We start from the raw sequence: 17038 nt of genomic DNA on the forward strand, positions 1-17038 counted from the left end.
TCTCTGTCAGATTCGATTCATACTGTTTAACTTGTATTTCGTGCTTTCACGCTCAATTATTTGTAATATTAGTTTTGTACTTCGTGTTTGTCTCCATTTAGTGGTACACACATTAAAGTATCAATTTTTCCAATAAGCATTCAAATCTATGTAAATTACCTACATTTTGTGCTCCCAAATGTCCTTTCTCTCTTCATCATCTGTATGAATGAGTGAGTGAGCGTTATGTTGAATTTGTCTTACATATAGTAGCAGAGCAGCATCTGTCTGTCTGCTGTGGTAGCAACAGTGTAGCCAACGTAGCTTTCTCAGTCAAGACAAAGGAATTTTTACCCCCTCCGCTGTATGTATGACCGTTTCTCGTGTGTGTGTGTGTGTGTGTGTGTGTGTGTGTGTGTTATTTCTTCCACCTTTCATTTCGTTTCAGTTTTCAGATTGTGTACCTTTTCTGATACCACGTGGTGGTGATTTCACGGTGTGTAATTTCAGTACCATCTTAAATAAGTGTTATTCTTAATTACGCGTCATATTTTGTTGGTACTTGCTTCCACACGGTTTACATCTGCGTTCTTGAAGTCTTAGTAATATTCTTCAATAAAATTCTTCAGGGTATCAGACCGCATCGTCATAATTTAAAATGCGCCAACGTTTCGGCCAGCGTTGCAGCTAGCCTTCATCAGGGCCTTACGTTAACCTGATGAAGGCTAGCTGCAACGCTGGCCGAAACGTTGGCGCATTTTAAATTATGACGATGCGGTCTGATACCCTGAAGAATTTTATTGAAGAAGACAACGGCCGCGGAAGCCTATGCTTACATCTTAGTAATATTGCTTCGTTCATGAATATTCACGGCATTTGCGAATGTTTCACTGCAGAATACCTTAGTTTCATGTGCAAGGTGATGGGCCGGGCAGAGTGGCCGTGCGGTTCTGGGCGCTACAGTCTGGAGCCGAGCGACCGCTACGGTCGCAGGTTCGAATCCTGCCTCGGGGATGGATGTGTGTGATGTCTTTAGGTTAGTTAGGTTTAATTAGTTCTAAGTTCTAGGCGACTGATGACCTCAGAGGTTGAGTCGCGTAGTGCTCAGAGCCATTTGCAAGGTGATGCAGATAAATTTCTTTGTCGAAAAGTGTTCTATAATATTCTTATTACAATAATTGAATCACACCGACAAGGATGAACTTCTGACCCTTTGAAGTATTGTGATGGGCAAAATTCTTTTTGTCTCTATTCATGTATATTTGAACGCGTATGTTTGTGTGAACTTTTCCCTTGCGCGTCTATTATTTCCTTTTCATTTATCACCGCAATGTACCTCAGTCGTCAATATAACAATAAAGTGAGTGAGTTTATTAATTAAACAAAAGGCAACGGCAGATCATAGTTTAGAATTAATTTGTGTATTTTTAATATGATGTTTCATTTTAATAAACTATGTTAAACCATGATGACTGTTTCTGAGACAAACTTGACCCCTTTTGTAAGATTATCAATAATACATCCCACCCAGCGTTTCTGAAGTGCAAAAGGCAGGCCTTATGTTTGTAGATTTTGTCTCATTGTATTATTCTTTTTGTTGAGGATTAATCTCCTGCATGCTCTGAATTATTTGATTTAACGGTGGTATTTAAATTGTTCCCTTGTGCTCATTCCATATATTCACCTGGATATTTTCATTAATGTTAACACATTAGTTACGCTTACCAATTCAGTAATTATTTCAGTTCTTATAAAGTATATTAAATTTTCCCAATTTCAATTAAATTGGGTGGCGACGCAGAAAAAAATTTGTGGGACACGGAACTTACAGTAGAGAGTTCGATATTGCTAAGTTCCCCCAGTTTCTGTTTGCAAATTACTCTCCAGATAAACATTCATCCATTAATAACTATTTAAATAATTGGACGATGTCACACTGTCAGGTCGCGTGGGGTAGCCACGAGGTCTAAGGTCCGCGCGGCTAACCCCGTCGGAGGTTCGAGTCCTCCCTCGGGTATGGGGTGTGTGTGTTGTTCTTAGCGTAAGTTAGTTTAAGTTAGATTAAGTAATGCGCAAATATCTCGGACTTTACAACTGCACACCGATAATGACTTAGTGGATAGGCAATTTCTAAGTAGAAAGCAGATTAAGATACCCTTAAACAGTACTTGCAGCGATTTTCTGTAAAGGCTAGCCCGGTGCCAGGGGCATGCCCAAGGGGACTAGCTCGGTGGGCACGGCCGAAAAGTAGGTTTATACATTCACTGGCACGCCTGTAACGCTGCAGGAGGTAGTTACATTACAGTATAGAGACTAGTTCTTACCCATTGAATAACTAACATCTCACATCCTGTAGCATGTAAGAAGGTTAAAATTAGAATTAGTAAATGCTGCTAAATGTTATTGAATGTATTGTAGATCTCAAGACCCACTAATGTATGAAGTGGTGGGGTTATCATGTACGATACTATTGCTTTGACTAAAGAAATTAAAAAAAAAAGACTAGTGCGTAAGCTTAGGGACCGATGACCTCAGCAGTTTGGTCCCAGAAGACCTTCCCATCCGACGAACGGATAATGGTCAACAGTGTCACACGTCCTTAGTTCATGAGACACTGTAGAGACGTTTGGAATTTAAGGCATGACATTGGCACAGAGTCTGCTGATTAGGAATTTAACGCCACCGCCTCTCCTCTATTCAACGCCAACTTTCTTCTTCCTTCTCACAACAATCGTGTTTCTCGCACATGCAGATAGATGTGTGCATTGTGTCCATGTGAGGGACAACCACAAAACTTATTCGTCTTTGAACGGCACATCAGGTAGACTACTGACAACTTGAGGACTGAGCGATACGTGGAACAAAGCAGTACAGAAGGGCAGAAGATCAGCTCTGAGAAACGAGGGTTCTCTCCCACGTATGGACCTCCTTGGATTCCGAAATAAAAGCAGCGGTAGAAATTTGCGCGTGCAGCAAGAATTTTAACAGAGGCGGAGGTTATAATCTGAGCGGTGCCTGGAGTCGAGCACTTGAAGCGGAGCGCCTTCAGAGAAATACAACCGAACATCAAACTCTTAAGGGGAGATGTGATGCTGGGGGCCCCTCAACCGCTGCCCGATGGGGCAGAGCTCGGGGGTGGTATACCTCCGCATACCCACTTTCGCACATGCGAATCCCGCTCGCCAGGTGACGTCACCACCAATTGAAGTTAGAATTCCAAGCAACGTCTCCCGACCAGTCACAGTCTTGTAAACCACGGTTTCAATCTTCGAAACCTCGAATATCAACTCCAATTTGACGGGATTTGAATACCGAGAAGATTTTAAACAAGGAAGCAGCAGTGGAAAACTTGGATGTCGTGACATCAAATGTATTTCATAAGAATATTCAAAAACAGTTCAAATGGCTCTAAGCTCTATGGGACTTAACATCTGAGATCATCAGTCCCCTAGACTTAGAACTACTTAAACCTAACTAACCTAAGAACATCACACACATCCATGCCCGAGGCAGGATTCGAACCTGAGACCGTAGCAGCAGCGCGGTTCCGGACTGAAGCGCCTAGAACCGCTCGGCCACAGCGGCCGGCTAAGAATACTCTTTGAATAAGCTAGATGTTCTACAAATGAGATGATTAACTGCACATTTTTCCAGTTCATGAAACAAATCTTTTTTTTAAAAAAAAAAAAAGAAAACCAAGCGATACGGGTCTTTTTCAGATGATCAGTGGTAAAAACTTTAGTTGGCGCCATGTAGGCAGAGATCTAAAATATTACTCATGAAAAATTTATTTACTGATACCGCAAGAAAGATTGCTTTCATTCTCTGAAACGTACTTTATCTTTACAGATTTGGATGATTTAAACTGCTGTTGGAGGAGAACGGCTGTACAGCTCCAGAAGGTATGTGGCCATAATCTCCCGTATTTGTCCTGATGTCGTGCATTAGAATAACCTGAAAGTACTCAATGACATATTTCACCACTATTATTAATTCATTTCGATTCTATGAATCAATGTTTTTCAAAATGCAAAATATGGTGTTAATATAAGATACCCGACAAAAAAAGTAAGGCACACAAAGACATAATCGGATGTCAATATAACTTCGTTCATTTGCACAGCGTTGGTGGGTGTGCAAATGATTAGAGCTGCAATTGTCCGCGAGAGGTGGAAAGCCCAACGCAGTGTGTTAGTGTTGTTAGTGTTTAATACTGCCTGATAGGGTATACACTGAAGAACCAAAGAACTGGTACACGTGCTTAATATCGTCTAGGGTCCCACGCGAGGACGCAGAATTGCCGCAACACGACGTGGCATGGACTCGATTTATGTTTGAAGTAGTGCTCGAGGGAATTGACAGCATGAATCCTACAGGACTGTCCATAATTCCGTAAGAGTACCAGGGGTGGAGATCTCTTCTGAACAGCACGTTGCAAGGCATCCCAGATATGCTCAATAGGGTTCAGGTCTGGGGAGTTTGGTGGTCAGCGGAAGTGTTTAAACTCAGAAGAGTGTTCCTGGACACACTCTGTAGCAATTCTGGACGTGTGGGGTGGCGCACTGTCCTGCTGGAAATGCCCAAGTCCGTCGGAATGCACAATGGGCATGAATGGATACAGGTGATCGGACAGGATACTTACATACGTGTCACCTGTCAGAGTCGTGTCTAGACGTATCAGGTGTCCCATATCACTCCAACAGCACACGCCCCACACCATTACAGAGCCTCCATCAGCTTGAACAGTCCCCTGTACCCTGATAGCATGCAGGGTCCATGGATTCATGAGGTTGTCTCCATGCCCGTACGGGTCCATCCGCGCGATACAATTTGAAACGAGACTCGTCCGACCAAGCAACACGTTTCTAGTAATCAACAGTCCAATTTCGGTGTTAACGGGCCAGGCGAGGCGTAAAGAGTTGTGTCGTGCAGTCATCAAGGGTACACGAGTGGGCCTACGGCTCCGAAAGCCCATATCGATGATGTTTCGTTCAATGGTTCGCACGCTTACACTTGTTGATGACCCACAATTGAAATCTGCAGCAATTTGCGGAAGGGTTGCACTTCCGTTACGTTGAACGATTCTCTTCAGTCTTCGTTGGTCCCGTTCTTGCAGTATCTTTTTCCGGCTGCAGCGATGTCGGAGATTTTTACGTTTTACCAGATTCCTTATGTTCACGGTACACTCGCGAAATGGTCGACCGGGAAAATCCCCATTTCATCGCTACTTCGAAGATGCTGTGTCCCATCGCTCGTGCGACGACTATAACAGCACGTTCACACTCACATACCAGGTGTACCGGTATGAAATGAGCGTTTTTTTTGTGAAAATGAAACACTAATTTTGAATTGAAAGGTAAAAACATTTTATTCAAAGTACTGACCATTGCTTTCTATACATTTGGACCACCTTTATGGCAATTTGTGGACACCACGCCAATAGAAATGTTCGTCTTTTGAAGCAAACCAATCAGACACCCAATTTTCGACTTCTTCGTAGGAATCGAAGTGTTCCTCAGCCAATGCGTGTCCCATTGATGAAAACAAATGGTAGTCGGAAGGGGGCAAGTCTGGTGAATACGGCGGGTGTGGTAGCAGCTCCCAGCCAAGTGTTTTGATTGTATCCTGAACCAATTTTGCTTTGAGTCTAGGTGCATTGTCGTGTAAAAAATTACTTTGCAATGTCTTGTGGCCCATTCTGATGTTTTTTCGATCAATGCACAGTTCAAATTGATAATTTGTTGTCTGTAGCGATTAGTATTCACAGTTTCACCGGATTTTAGAAGCTCATGTTACACCACACCTTTCTGATCCCACCCAGTACAGAGCATTGTCTTCTTGCCGAATCGATCTGGTTTTACAGTCGATTTTGATGGTTGTCCCGGATGAACCCATGATTTTTCCGTTTAGGAATCTTAAAATAAATCCATTTTTAATCGCCAGTAACAATTCGATGCAAAACTGATTTTCTTTCATGTCTTTGAAGCAAAATTTGACAAATGGTTTTTCGGCTTTCCATCTGTCTTTCATTCGATTCATGTGGCACCCATTTTCCACACTTTTGGATCTTTCCCATAGCTTTCAAACGGTCAGAAATTGTTTGTTGTGCAACACTGAGCATTGCTGCCATTTGCTTCTGACTCAAAGTATCATTTTCATCCAACATTGCTTCCAATTCGGCGTCTTCGAACATTTTTGGTGATCTTCCACGTTCTTCACTTCTTACATCAAAATCATTATTTCTGAACCGTTAAAACCATCTTTTGCATGTTGCTTCTGATAGAGCGTGATCACCATATGCCTCAACAAGCATTCGATGCGACTCTGCAGAACTTTTTTCCAAATGAAAACAAAAAATTAATGCTATCCGTAAATCATCACTTTCTGGTACAAAATTCGGCATTGTTAACACGATGATAACATATGATGTTGTTTGTTCCATGACTTGATGTATACTAAATATCTTTGAGAGATGTCATACCAACCAAACAAAAAAAATTAAGGCTCGTTCACAACAAATGTTCCTTATCGACACATTTGTATCTTAACGCTTATTTCATACCTGTACACCTAGTAAATCTTGATAACCTGCCATGGTGGCAGCAGTAACCGATCTAACAACTGCGCCAGACACTTGTTTTATATGCGCAACGCCATATTCCGCCTGTTTGCATATCTTTGTATCTGATACGCTTGCCTATAAAAGTTTCTTTGGCGCTTCAGTGTATAAGGAACATGAATTCCGTCAGACGATGCGTGATCACCGTAAAGGACAAAGAGACGCCGCATGCTAGTGTGAGACAGATTTTTCAGGATCTGACAGAGTTTCAAAGATGCCTTGTTGTGGGTCTTCATTTGGACGGTTGGTTGAATCGTGCAATATCTAGATTTGTGACGCGTTATGATCTGCCAGTGGCCCGATTTTGGGCTGCATATGAACATGAGGGCGGCCATATTTGTCATCAATGTTCCGATATTGCATTGTGCGCCAAGCGCATCGTAACACCAACCCATCTGCTCCTGCACCATTGATCAGAGACTAGCAACAGTCAGACGAGGGAATTACCACGCCGTGCTTAGGTTGCCGGTAACATCATAACACAATCGTCTGCATTAGAAATTGTGTTATGACTGGGAAGCATGGGCTGCTGATAAATGGCGTCTTATTGTATTCAGCGATGAGTCATGGCTCTGCTCAGCCCTAGATGACAATTGTCGGCGAGTATGGCGCGACCTGGGAACATCTTATAGTTGGAATGTTTTTGTCTCTATGAACTGTCTGCTTGAGATTGAGGTACTCCCATGGCCAGCAAGACTGCCATATGTATCTCCGATAGAACGTGCGTGGGACCATCTTGATCGTCAACTCTGTCCCAGTGCCAGTAGCCGGGATATCAGACAGTTACAACAGTTGTAGGCCAAGTTACCTCAGGAGAGGATACAACGGCTTTATGACGCTCTTCCCAACTGAAACAGGGTACGCATCAGGCCACACGAGGTGCTCAGCTGATAAGTGGGCTCATACTGCCAAGTTCTTTGTAAATTCAACTCTATTTCGTAATCACTGAAATAACATCACATACTCACTAACCCCATCAAGTTTCATTTCGTCCGCTGAGAAGCTATAGCTACGAAGATACTTTTAAACTTAGCAATTGATCTATTCAGTCATCTAAATATAACAACAGTTAATGTAGTAAATATACGCTACTGGCCATTAAAATTGCTACACCACGAAGATGACGTGCTACAGACGCGAAATTTAACCGACAGGAAGAAGATGGTGTAATACGCAAATGATTAGCTTTTCAGAGCATTCACACAAGGCTGGCGCCGGTGGCGACACCTACAACGTGCTGACATGAGGAAAGTTTCCAACCGATTTCTCATACACAAACAGCAGTTGACCGGCGTTGCCTGGTGAAACGTTGTTGTGATGCCCCGTGTAAGGAGGAGAAATGCGTACCATCACGTTTCTGACTTTGATGGAGGTCGGATTGTAGCCCATCGCGATTGCGGTTTGTCGTATCGCGACATTGCTGCTCGCGTCGGTCGAGATCCAATGACTGTTAGCAGAATATGGAATCGATGGGTTCGGGAGGGTAATACGGAACGCCGTGCTGGATCCCAACGGCCGCGTAACACTAGCAGTCAAGATGATAGGCATCTTATCTGCATGGCTGTAACGGATCGTGCACCCACGTCTCGATCCCTGACTCAACAGATGGGGACGTTTGCAAGACAACAACCATCTGCACGAACAGTTCGACGACGTTTGCAACAGCAAGGACTATCAGCTCGGAGACAATGGCTGCGGTTACCCTTTACCCTTGACGCTGCATCACAGACAGGAGCGCCTGCAATGGTGCACTCAACGACGAACCTGGGTGCACGAATGGCAAAACGTCATTTTTTCGGATGAATCCAGATTCCGTTTTCAGCATCATGATGGTCGCATCCGTGTTTGGCGACATCGCGGTGAACGCACATTGGAACCGTGTAATCGTCAACGCCATACTGGCGTATCACCCGGCGTGATGGTATGGGGTGCCAATGGTTACACGTCTCAGTCACCTCTTGTTCGCATTGACGGCACTTTGAACAGTGGACGTTATATTTCAGACGTGTTACGACCCGTGGCTCTACCCTTCATTCGATCCCTGCGAAACCCTACATTTCAGCAGGATAATGCACGACCGCATGTTGCAGGTCCTGTACGGGCCTTGCTGGATACAGAAAATGTTCGACTGCTGGCTGCCTGGCCAGCACATTCTCCAGATCTCTCACCTACCGAAAACGTCTGGTCAGTGGTGGCCGAGCAACTGGCTCGTCATAATACGCCAGTCACTACTCTTGATGAACTGTGGTATCGTGTTGAAGCTGCATGGGCAGCTGTACGTGTACACGCCATCCAAGTTCTGTTTGACTCGATGCCCAGGCGTATCAAGGCTGTTAATACGGCCAGAGGTGGTTGTTCTGGGTACTGATTTCTCAGGATATATGTATCCAAATTGCGTAAAAATGTAATCACATGTCAGTTCTAGTATAATATATTTGTCCAATGAATACCCGTTTATCATCTGCATTTCTTCTTGGTGTAGCAATTTTAATGGCCAGTAGTGTATCAATAATACTGCTACCCATGAGAGAATCCATTCGCTTTGAATGCAAAATGATTTAAGTCAGAGTCTACATTTTCTGATTTCGTCTTCTGTCTGACAGATATTCCTTCCCTTGCTGATCAGCTATCCAAGTGGTCATTTCTACCTCTAGAAACTTTGTCTCCCAAGAAAAGGCGGTACAAACTGACCAATCAGGAGCCTCCTTCTCCTGCATTAAGCTGTTTTTCTATTCTTACTTCGTCATTTTTTTACAATTTTCGCTACCAAATTATGACTTTTGCAGCAAGTTGGAAGTCAAAAATGTGAGAATGAACTACTTTTTTCCTCCATATTCTTTTATTCGTTTATTTGTAATTAGTGATGATGACTTTTTGCCATAGCCGTTTCCTTACACACAGGCCGTTTCAGCCTCTCTGATTACCTCGCCTGATGGCAGCATGCTCCGCGCCCGCTTCGATGCTTTACGAATATGAGAGCGAGCGACGGTCTCGCACCTGTCCTGGTGGCCACCAGCTCTCGCTTCATCTGTGAAAGCCTCCAAATGCCTTCTTCACCTGGACAGATTAAAATCTCCAATTCCTTGACTTTATCTTATTTTGTCCTCTTATTTTGTGATTCGTCACAGTGTCCTTCATAACGTTACAACTTTCGAAAATGTTGGCACAAAATCGATTATAGTTTAGGAAAATTGACAGCTTTGCTTTAGTGGATGAACTCTCTGAAATTTCACAATAGCTGTACATATCATTTCCTAGTCATAGTTGTGTGCTCTTCCTGTGGTTATTGCCTACGACAGGTTCGGTTCGTTGTGGAAGGAAGCTTTCTTCAGCCTGCACTTGATGGGACGGTTTGTCCTCAATCTTCTTAAAAGGATAGTGATCGGTGACGTCTAGGCTCATCTCAAGGGCTATTAATTCCCGTCACGGCCTGTGTTTGCCAACATTCACAGGGAAGATTCTAAAAGTGCACGCAAGAAGCAGCGCCTTAGAGAAGGTGTCAAACAAACTGCATGCAGTCAGGAGTCTAATCGGTCGGAAGCCTGAATATTCAATGACGTTGTGGAGCTGTCTGGAGCTCGCGAAATCTAAGTCAGCCGGCGGCATTCGTGGGGTTGAGGTAGCTTGCCGTGGTTATCTTGTCGTTGACTTGGAGTTAATGATCGCGATCAATGAGATTACTGTTTTGCGTAACGGAAAATTCGAAAGTACGTCCCCCTGCGCGGGCTTGAATTTCTGGCTAGGCACTTTGCCGATTTTAACGACGAGTGTTGAGGACTAGTGAGCGTGTAGTAAGCCGTAGGAAAAGGCCCCAGAGCAGAGCTTGGAACCACTAGTTCGCTGCAGGTGGTGTTGGATAAAAGTGATGGACATGCCTAGGATGTCTTTCGTTTACATGCAGTTTGAGTGTGGTGTTTGTGTGTGACGTTTTCCTTATTGACAATGAACTGTAAGTTGAAGACGGCTGCAGTGGCTGGGGCAAGTAAAGTAGCCACTTTCTTTCATTATCTTGGAGGTTCCTGTGGCCTATTAGCGAACATTTAAAACTAATCACAGAGACTTCTTTGGATTTGTCAGCGAGTTTCGTGGTGATAGCTGTGCGCGCTAGTCTACAATTTTCTCTGCGTCCGAAGTAAGGTAAAGTGGCAAATTAATTTGCATGTATTGAAAAAAACATATACTCTGACAGTTAATTGCCACTATACTTGTAAAACTTTATGTTTTAGCATTCTAAACCACGTGTTCTAAATTGCCTAGGATATGTAATTTCGGTTTCAGACAAACTTTACCGTAATGGCGTCCAGTCGGGCATAGTGGCCAATCGCCTGACAGGGCTAGGTGCACAAGTGACCATTGTGCGATAACATATATATTATACCTTGTACCGTGTTTCAAGACAATGGAATTGACAATAGGACAAGAGTATTTCATAAAATAAGTACACTTAGATATCAGTATCTTTATAACTTGGTGAAAAACTATGTTCCCTTATTACATGTGTATGTTAAGATGCGATCAAATTATTTAAGAAAATCACTTCAGCAAACATAGGATTCCTAAACTATGCATCATGCATTAGACACCGCAAGAAAAGAAAATATGCCGTCTGCTACAGCCAAGCTGTACTGTGTCATAAGAGACACACTTAGAAGGAGAGTTCTTAAAAATAACGATGATGCTACTGAAAACAAGAAGATTCTCGGGAACTTCAAATTTGTATTCAATCCAAAGAAAGAGGGAGAGCTCCTTAACTATATTTTTGACATGGAACGCAGATGTGATGGCGTATAAGTAACTGGTTTGCAGCACTTGGTGGAATCTACCATAATAGAATAGAAATATCTACCATAATAGAGTGGAATAATCTACCATACCTATTCAACAAAAAGAAAAAGGTGGCAGGTGAGGACTGGATGACACTGTTTAAGAGCAAACACCCAAACATATGAACCAGAAAACTAGATTCCACTTCATCTGAACTTATTTTTCCTTCAAATGGCTCTGAGCACTATGGGACTCAACTGCTGAGGTCATTAGTCCCCTAGAACTTAGAACTAGTTAAACCTAACTAACCTAAGGACATCACAAACATCCATGGCCGAGGCAGGATTCGTACCTGCGACCGTAGCAGTCTTTATTTTTCCTTGTATTTGTCTCTGGCCACTTTGCCGTACCTACCTGGCAAAAGAGCCTCTTTGCAAACGTTCACTTAACAACAGTTTTCTACTACGAGAGGGGAATTTCAGTAACAGTAGTAGCGTTTTATAGTCACAGAAAGTATACTGCTTATACTGATATGTTACTCGTGCACGTGACATGATGTTAGTGAAAATTACCGTTTTCTTAGAGTGGCCACTTTATCCCGTTTGCTCCTTTTCCGGTTTTTGTTGTTGTGGTAACCAGCTGGAGGCAGTGCATTGATCTATTATCGGTAAACATACACTGAGGTGACAAAAGTCACGGGAGAGCAACATGCGCGTATACAGATAACGGTAGTATCGCGCACACAAGTCAGAAAAGGACAGTGCATTCGCGAAGCTGCCATTTGTCCTCGGGTGATTCGTGTGAAAAGGTTTCTGACATGATTATGGCCGCACGACGGGGGATTAATGGAGTGGTAGTTGGAGGTAGACGCATGGGACATTCCGTGTCGGAGATCGTTGGGAAAATCAATATTCCGAGATCCACAGTGTCAAATGTGTGCAGAGAATAACAAATTTCAGACATTACCTCTCACCACGACCACGCAGCGGCCTTCACTTAAAGACCGAGACCAGCGGCGTTTGCGTAGAGTTGTCAGTGCTAACAGATAGGCAACACTGCATTGAAATTACTGTGGGACGTATGCCATGCGGCTTTTCGCGGATGATGCTGTAGTATACAGAGAAGTTGCAGCATTAGAAAATTGTAGCGAAATGCAGGAAGATCTGCAGCGGATAGGCACTTGGTGCAGGGAGTGGCAACTGTCCCTTAACATAGACAAATGTAATGTCTTGCGAATACATAGAAAGAAGGATCCTTTATTGTATGATTATATGATAGCGGAACAAACACTGCTAGCAGTTACTTCTGTAAAATATCTGGGAGTATGCGTACGGAACGATTTGAAGTGGAATGATCATATAAAATTAATTGTTGGTAAGGCGGGTGTCAGGTTGAGATTCATTGGGAGAGTGCTTAGAAAATGTAGTCCATCAACAAAGGAGGTGGCTTACAAAACACTCGTTCGACCTATACTTGAGTATTGCTCATCAGTGTGGAATCCGTACCAGATCGGTTTGACGGAGGAGATAGAGAAGATCCAAAGAAGAGCGGCGCGTTTCGTCACAGGGTTATTTGGTAACCGTGATAGCGTTGCGGAGATGTTTAATAAACTCAAGTGGCAGACTCTGCAAGAGAGGCGCTCTGCATCGCGGTGTAGCTTGCTCGCCAGGTTTCGAGAGGGTGCGTTTCTGGATGAGGTATCGAATATATTGCTTCCCCCTACTTATACCTCCCGAGGAGATCACGAATGTAAAATTAGAGAGATTAGAGCGCGCACGGAGGCTTTCAGACAGTCGTTCTTCCCGCGAACCATACGCGACTGGAACAGGAAAGGGAGGTAATGACAGTGGCACGTAAAGTGCCCTCCGCCACACACCGTTGGGTGGCTTGCGGAGTATAAATGTAGATGTAGTTGTAACACGCCCGGGAGTACAAATGGGTGGGGGGGGGGGTACTTTGAAACTATTGTTTCGACCGTTGCTTGACCGTGCGCCCTGCCCACACCACGTACCTGGTAATCCCGCAGCGATCGTACTGTTCTGCTGCACACTGCTGCTGGCTTGCCTGAAATTATCTATCGAAATATGCAAGTGGGTTTAGGGGAGCCACTCAAAGTCAAGCACAACACTGTCCTACTCTGGTATGAACATCTATATTCTGAGACGATAAGGAATCACAGGTTGCACTGTTTACGTTCTAAGTCGTTAATGTTTATCCCAATTAACAATCTTGATGATTATCTGTCCACAATATCATTCAAGACGAGCGTACGCGTAACCGACACGACGCTGGTGATTGTTGATGATGCAGAAGCCGAATGATCGAACGAAAGTTCTTACGCTCGTCACACATACAGATATCTGGTAATAGTCCTCCTTGACACTAGTAATGATATGACACTGTCCGTAAAGTTAATTTTTCAGTTTCTTAGTTCTCACTTGTATGCGCGTGTGCGTAACCGTCGCGGCGCGGCTGATCGTTGATAAATGCGGAACGCGATGACCGAACGCACGTCCTCAGGCTCGATACAAGACACTGGCACTTGACTGCACTCTTTTATGGTAACTAATTCCTACTGATTCACATCAGTTCATTCCGGGAGACCGAACACGGCGCGGATGATCGATGCTGTGCGACACGCAACGAGAGGATACACAAATACGTTATTGACGGCACTGCTCATTCTTAATTACTTCTTGACGCACTTTCCTCTGAACCATTTCCATATCAGCACTTAACTATAACAGCACTTGTAGCAACACTTCAGCCTGAATACTAACAATGCCTCTCACATGCAGAGCTACCCTCAACACAACATATCATTTCCGTGTCCCGCGCTCGACTGTCTACAGACACGGCTGCCCGCAAAGATACTCCACAACTAAGCCAGCGATATGACAGTACACTTTACAGTATCAGTAGGACAGTGCGGCAAAATTTGGCGCTAATTGGCAGCACTTGACTGACGCTAGTGCCTTTACTAACAGCCGGACAGCACGTGCAGCACCTCTACTGAGCTAGAGATCGTATCAGCTGGACGTTAGACGACGGGAAAACCGTGGCCGGGTAAATGAATCCTGATGATAGTTGATGAGAGCTGATGGCAGGGTTCGAATGTGGCGCAAATTCCATGAAACAAGTTGTCAACAAGGCACTGCGCAGGCTGATGGTGGCTCCGTAATTGTATGGACTGTGTTCACATGGAATGGACTGGGTTCTCTTCTCCAACTCACCCGACCACTGACTGGAAATCCTTATGTTCGGCTACTTCTAGACCATTTTCAGCCCTTCCTGGACTTCATATTCCCAAACAACGATAGAATATTTGTGGATGACAATGCGCCTCGTCACCACATCACAGTTGTTTGCGATTGGTTTGTGGAACATTCCGGACAATTTGGCGAACCAGATCGCCCGACATGAATCCCACTGAACATTTATGGCACTTAATCGAGAGGTCAGTTCGTGCACAAAATCGTGCACCGGCAACACTTTCGTAATTATGGACGGCTTTAGAGGCAGCATGGCTCAATTTTTCTGCACGGGCTTCCAACGATTTAGCACACACCACATCGAGTTGCTACACGACGCCGGGCTTAAGGAGGTCCGACACGATGTTAACAAGTATCCCATGACTTTTGTCACCTCAGTGTCTTCCAGTTCAGGGGCCTGACGTCGGAATTTCTTCTTGAGAGCTGTTAGATAACTACAGGTATTTTAATTATCGAGTATGGACTTGTGAGAATCGCAATCCTGTCTCGCGGGTCGAAGCGAGGCTGCTGACCCTTATGTAGATATATTTTATTTGTGTATCAATGGAGAAAGTTTATCCAGGTGAGCCAATAAACGTTTCCGAGTAAATCCGCGGAGCAGTAAATCCCGTAATTTGTCTCGCACACCCCACTTCGCCAAAAGTACGTAGATTCAGGCAATGGCGACGCCGTGAATCTCCGGGGCATGGAGAAAATGAAAGTGAACGTTTCATAGCAAAAGAGAAGAGTGTGTGTAAGCCTGATGTGAGGGACATACAGGTTGATGTTGAAACCTTCCCGTCCCCTCTATATCTCTTTTGTTAATGATAACCTTCCCTTCTACGGTAACCTATGATACCTTCCCTTAGGATTTCTGTCTCTTGCTTAATAATAACAAATTAAATCTTTCCTATGAAATTTATTCTCTATCTCAATCTTCGCCTACAAATTTAATTGCTGCTTATTAAAAGTGATTTTCTGATTATTTCGACGAACCGTAGAATGTGTCGTCGTCGTGGCTCTCAGTCGTTATCTGCAATAACCCAAAACTGTTCCTTACCTTTTTTACTGTTATTGCATCGCCATCTGACTGTTACATCGAACTGTGACATGAATATACTTACTCTGTTTTACTATACTTTATTAGCTGATGGTGGGCTGTCATAATAAGTGGCTGTATTTATTACCAAAGCTGACGTTATTCTTTAATACCAAAGCTGATGTTATTCTTTAATTAATTTGACTGACGTTACGTAATTCATAGTTAAACTTTTTCTTGACAACAATAAAATTTCGCAAAGTTTTACGTTGATGGTTTTTTGGATGGATTATAATCAGTAATGCAATATTGCTGGCAAAAATTCATTATATTCTGAATGAAATGATTTAACGAACGTTCAAATGGGACTTACTTTTTACAATAATCTTATAACTAGCATTGCGCAAAATACCTTCAGTAATCTTGAGTTTCTCAAAAAACTAATTCAATAATATTAGTTCCTCTTATGACAATAGTGAGCTGATGTCTCTGTACATTCGATTATAATCTCTTGTAAATCGTAGCTGGTGGCTGGCAGGCACACCGCTCCTCTCAACCTCTCGCTTCAGACCTGCTACCGACTCGCTTCACTTCTCGCTTACTACTGACTGCCTACGAACGCTAAAGTGCGGTCTCTCCCGCCAACAATGCTTTCTGGTACAGACAATCCCTGCTACCGTTACAAAATGTATCAATGCACGGTCTTTCCCTGCCCACATCTCGTGGTCGTACGGTAGCGTTCTCGCTTCCCACGCCCGGGTTCCCGGGTTCGATTCCCGGCGGGGTCAGGGATTTTCTCTGCCTCGTGATGGCTGGGTGTTGTGTGCTGTCCTTAGGTTAGTTAGGTTTAATTAGTTCTAAGTTCTAGGGGACTGATGACCATAGATGTTAAGTCCCATAGTGCTCAGAGCCATTCAACGGTCTTTCCCGCTCTTTTCTTAAAATGTATCCATACGCGGTCTCTCCCGCCCTTTTTAAAATTATATCAATGTGCGGTCTCTCCTGCCAACAATACTTTGGTGCAGACATTCCCTGCTACCACAATTATTTCCAACATGACAAATATTAATTATTCCTACTTAATCCTACTAATAAAATATAAACATCTTACATAAATTGTGGTTTGACAGTAGACAATAGAAATATACACGTCTTACAATGGCAATGTACCCCTCTGCCCCCCGGCGTAAGGAATGATGCACCCTTTGAAGCATACTCAGTTGCTGTATCTGCTGGCACGCATTGAAGGCGCGACCCTGTAGCGTCTCCACATCGTTGATTGGCGTGGCGTGGATTAATTCCTTCAAGTATCCCCATAACCAAAAGTCTAGGGAATTGGGGTCTGGGGAACGAGCAGGCCAAAGTGTGGGCCCCGCCCTGACCAAT

At 43.7% G+C, this 17038-nt stretch overlaps 1 protein-coding gene across 2 annotated transcripts in view; it reads left to right on the forward strand.

Annotated features, from left to right (window-relative positions):
* Positions 1 to 17038, forward strand: part of LOC124794862 (Na(+)/H(+) exchanger beta-like) — a 677818-nt gene that overhangs the window by 294179 nt on the left and 366601 nt on the right. For both annotated transcript variants that reach the window (XM_047258533.1, XM_047258534.1), the window contains one exon: positions 3829 to 3881. The gene's annotated coding sequence lies outside the window, so the exon portion shown is untranslated. The remainder of the gene's footprint in view (positions 1 to 3828; positions 3882 to 17038) is intronic.

Source organism: Schistocerca piceifrons, chromosome 4 (genome assembly GCF_021461385.2).
Source record: "Schistocerca piceifrons isolate TAMUIC-IGC-003096 chromosome 4, iqSchPice1.1, whole genome shotgun sequence".
Taxonomy (NCBI): Eukaryota; Metazoa; Arthropoda; class Insecta; order Orthoptera; family Acrididae; genus Schistocerca; species Schistocerca piceifrons.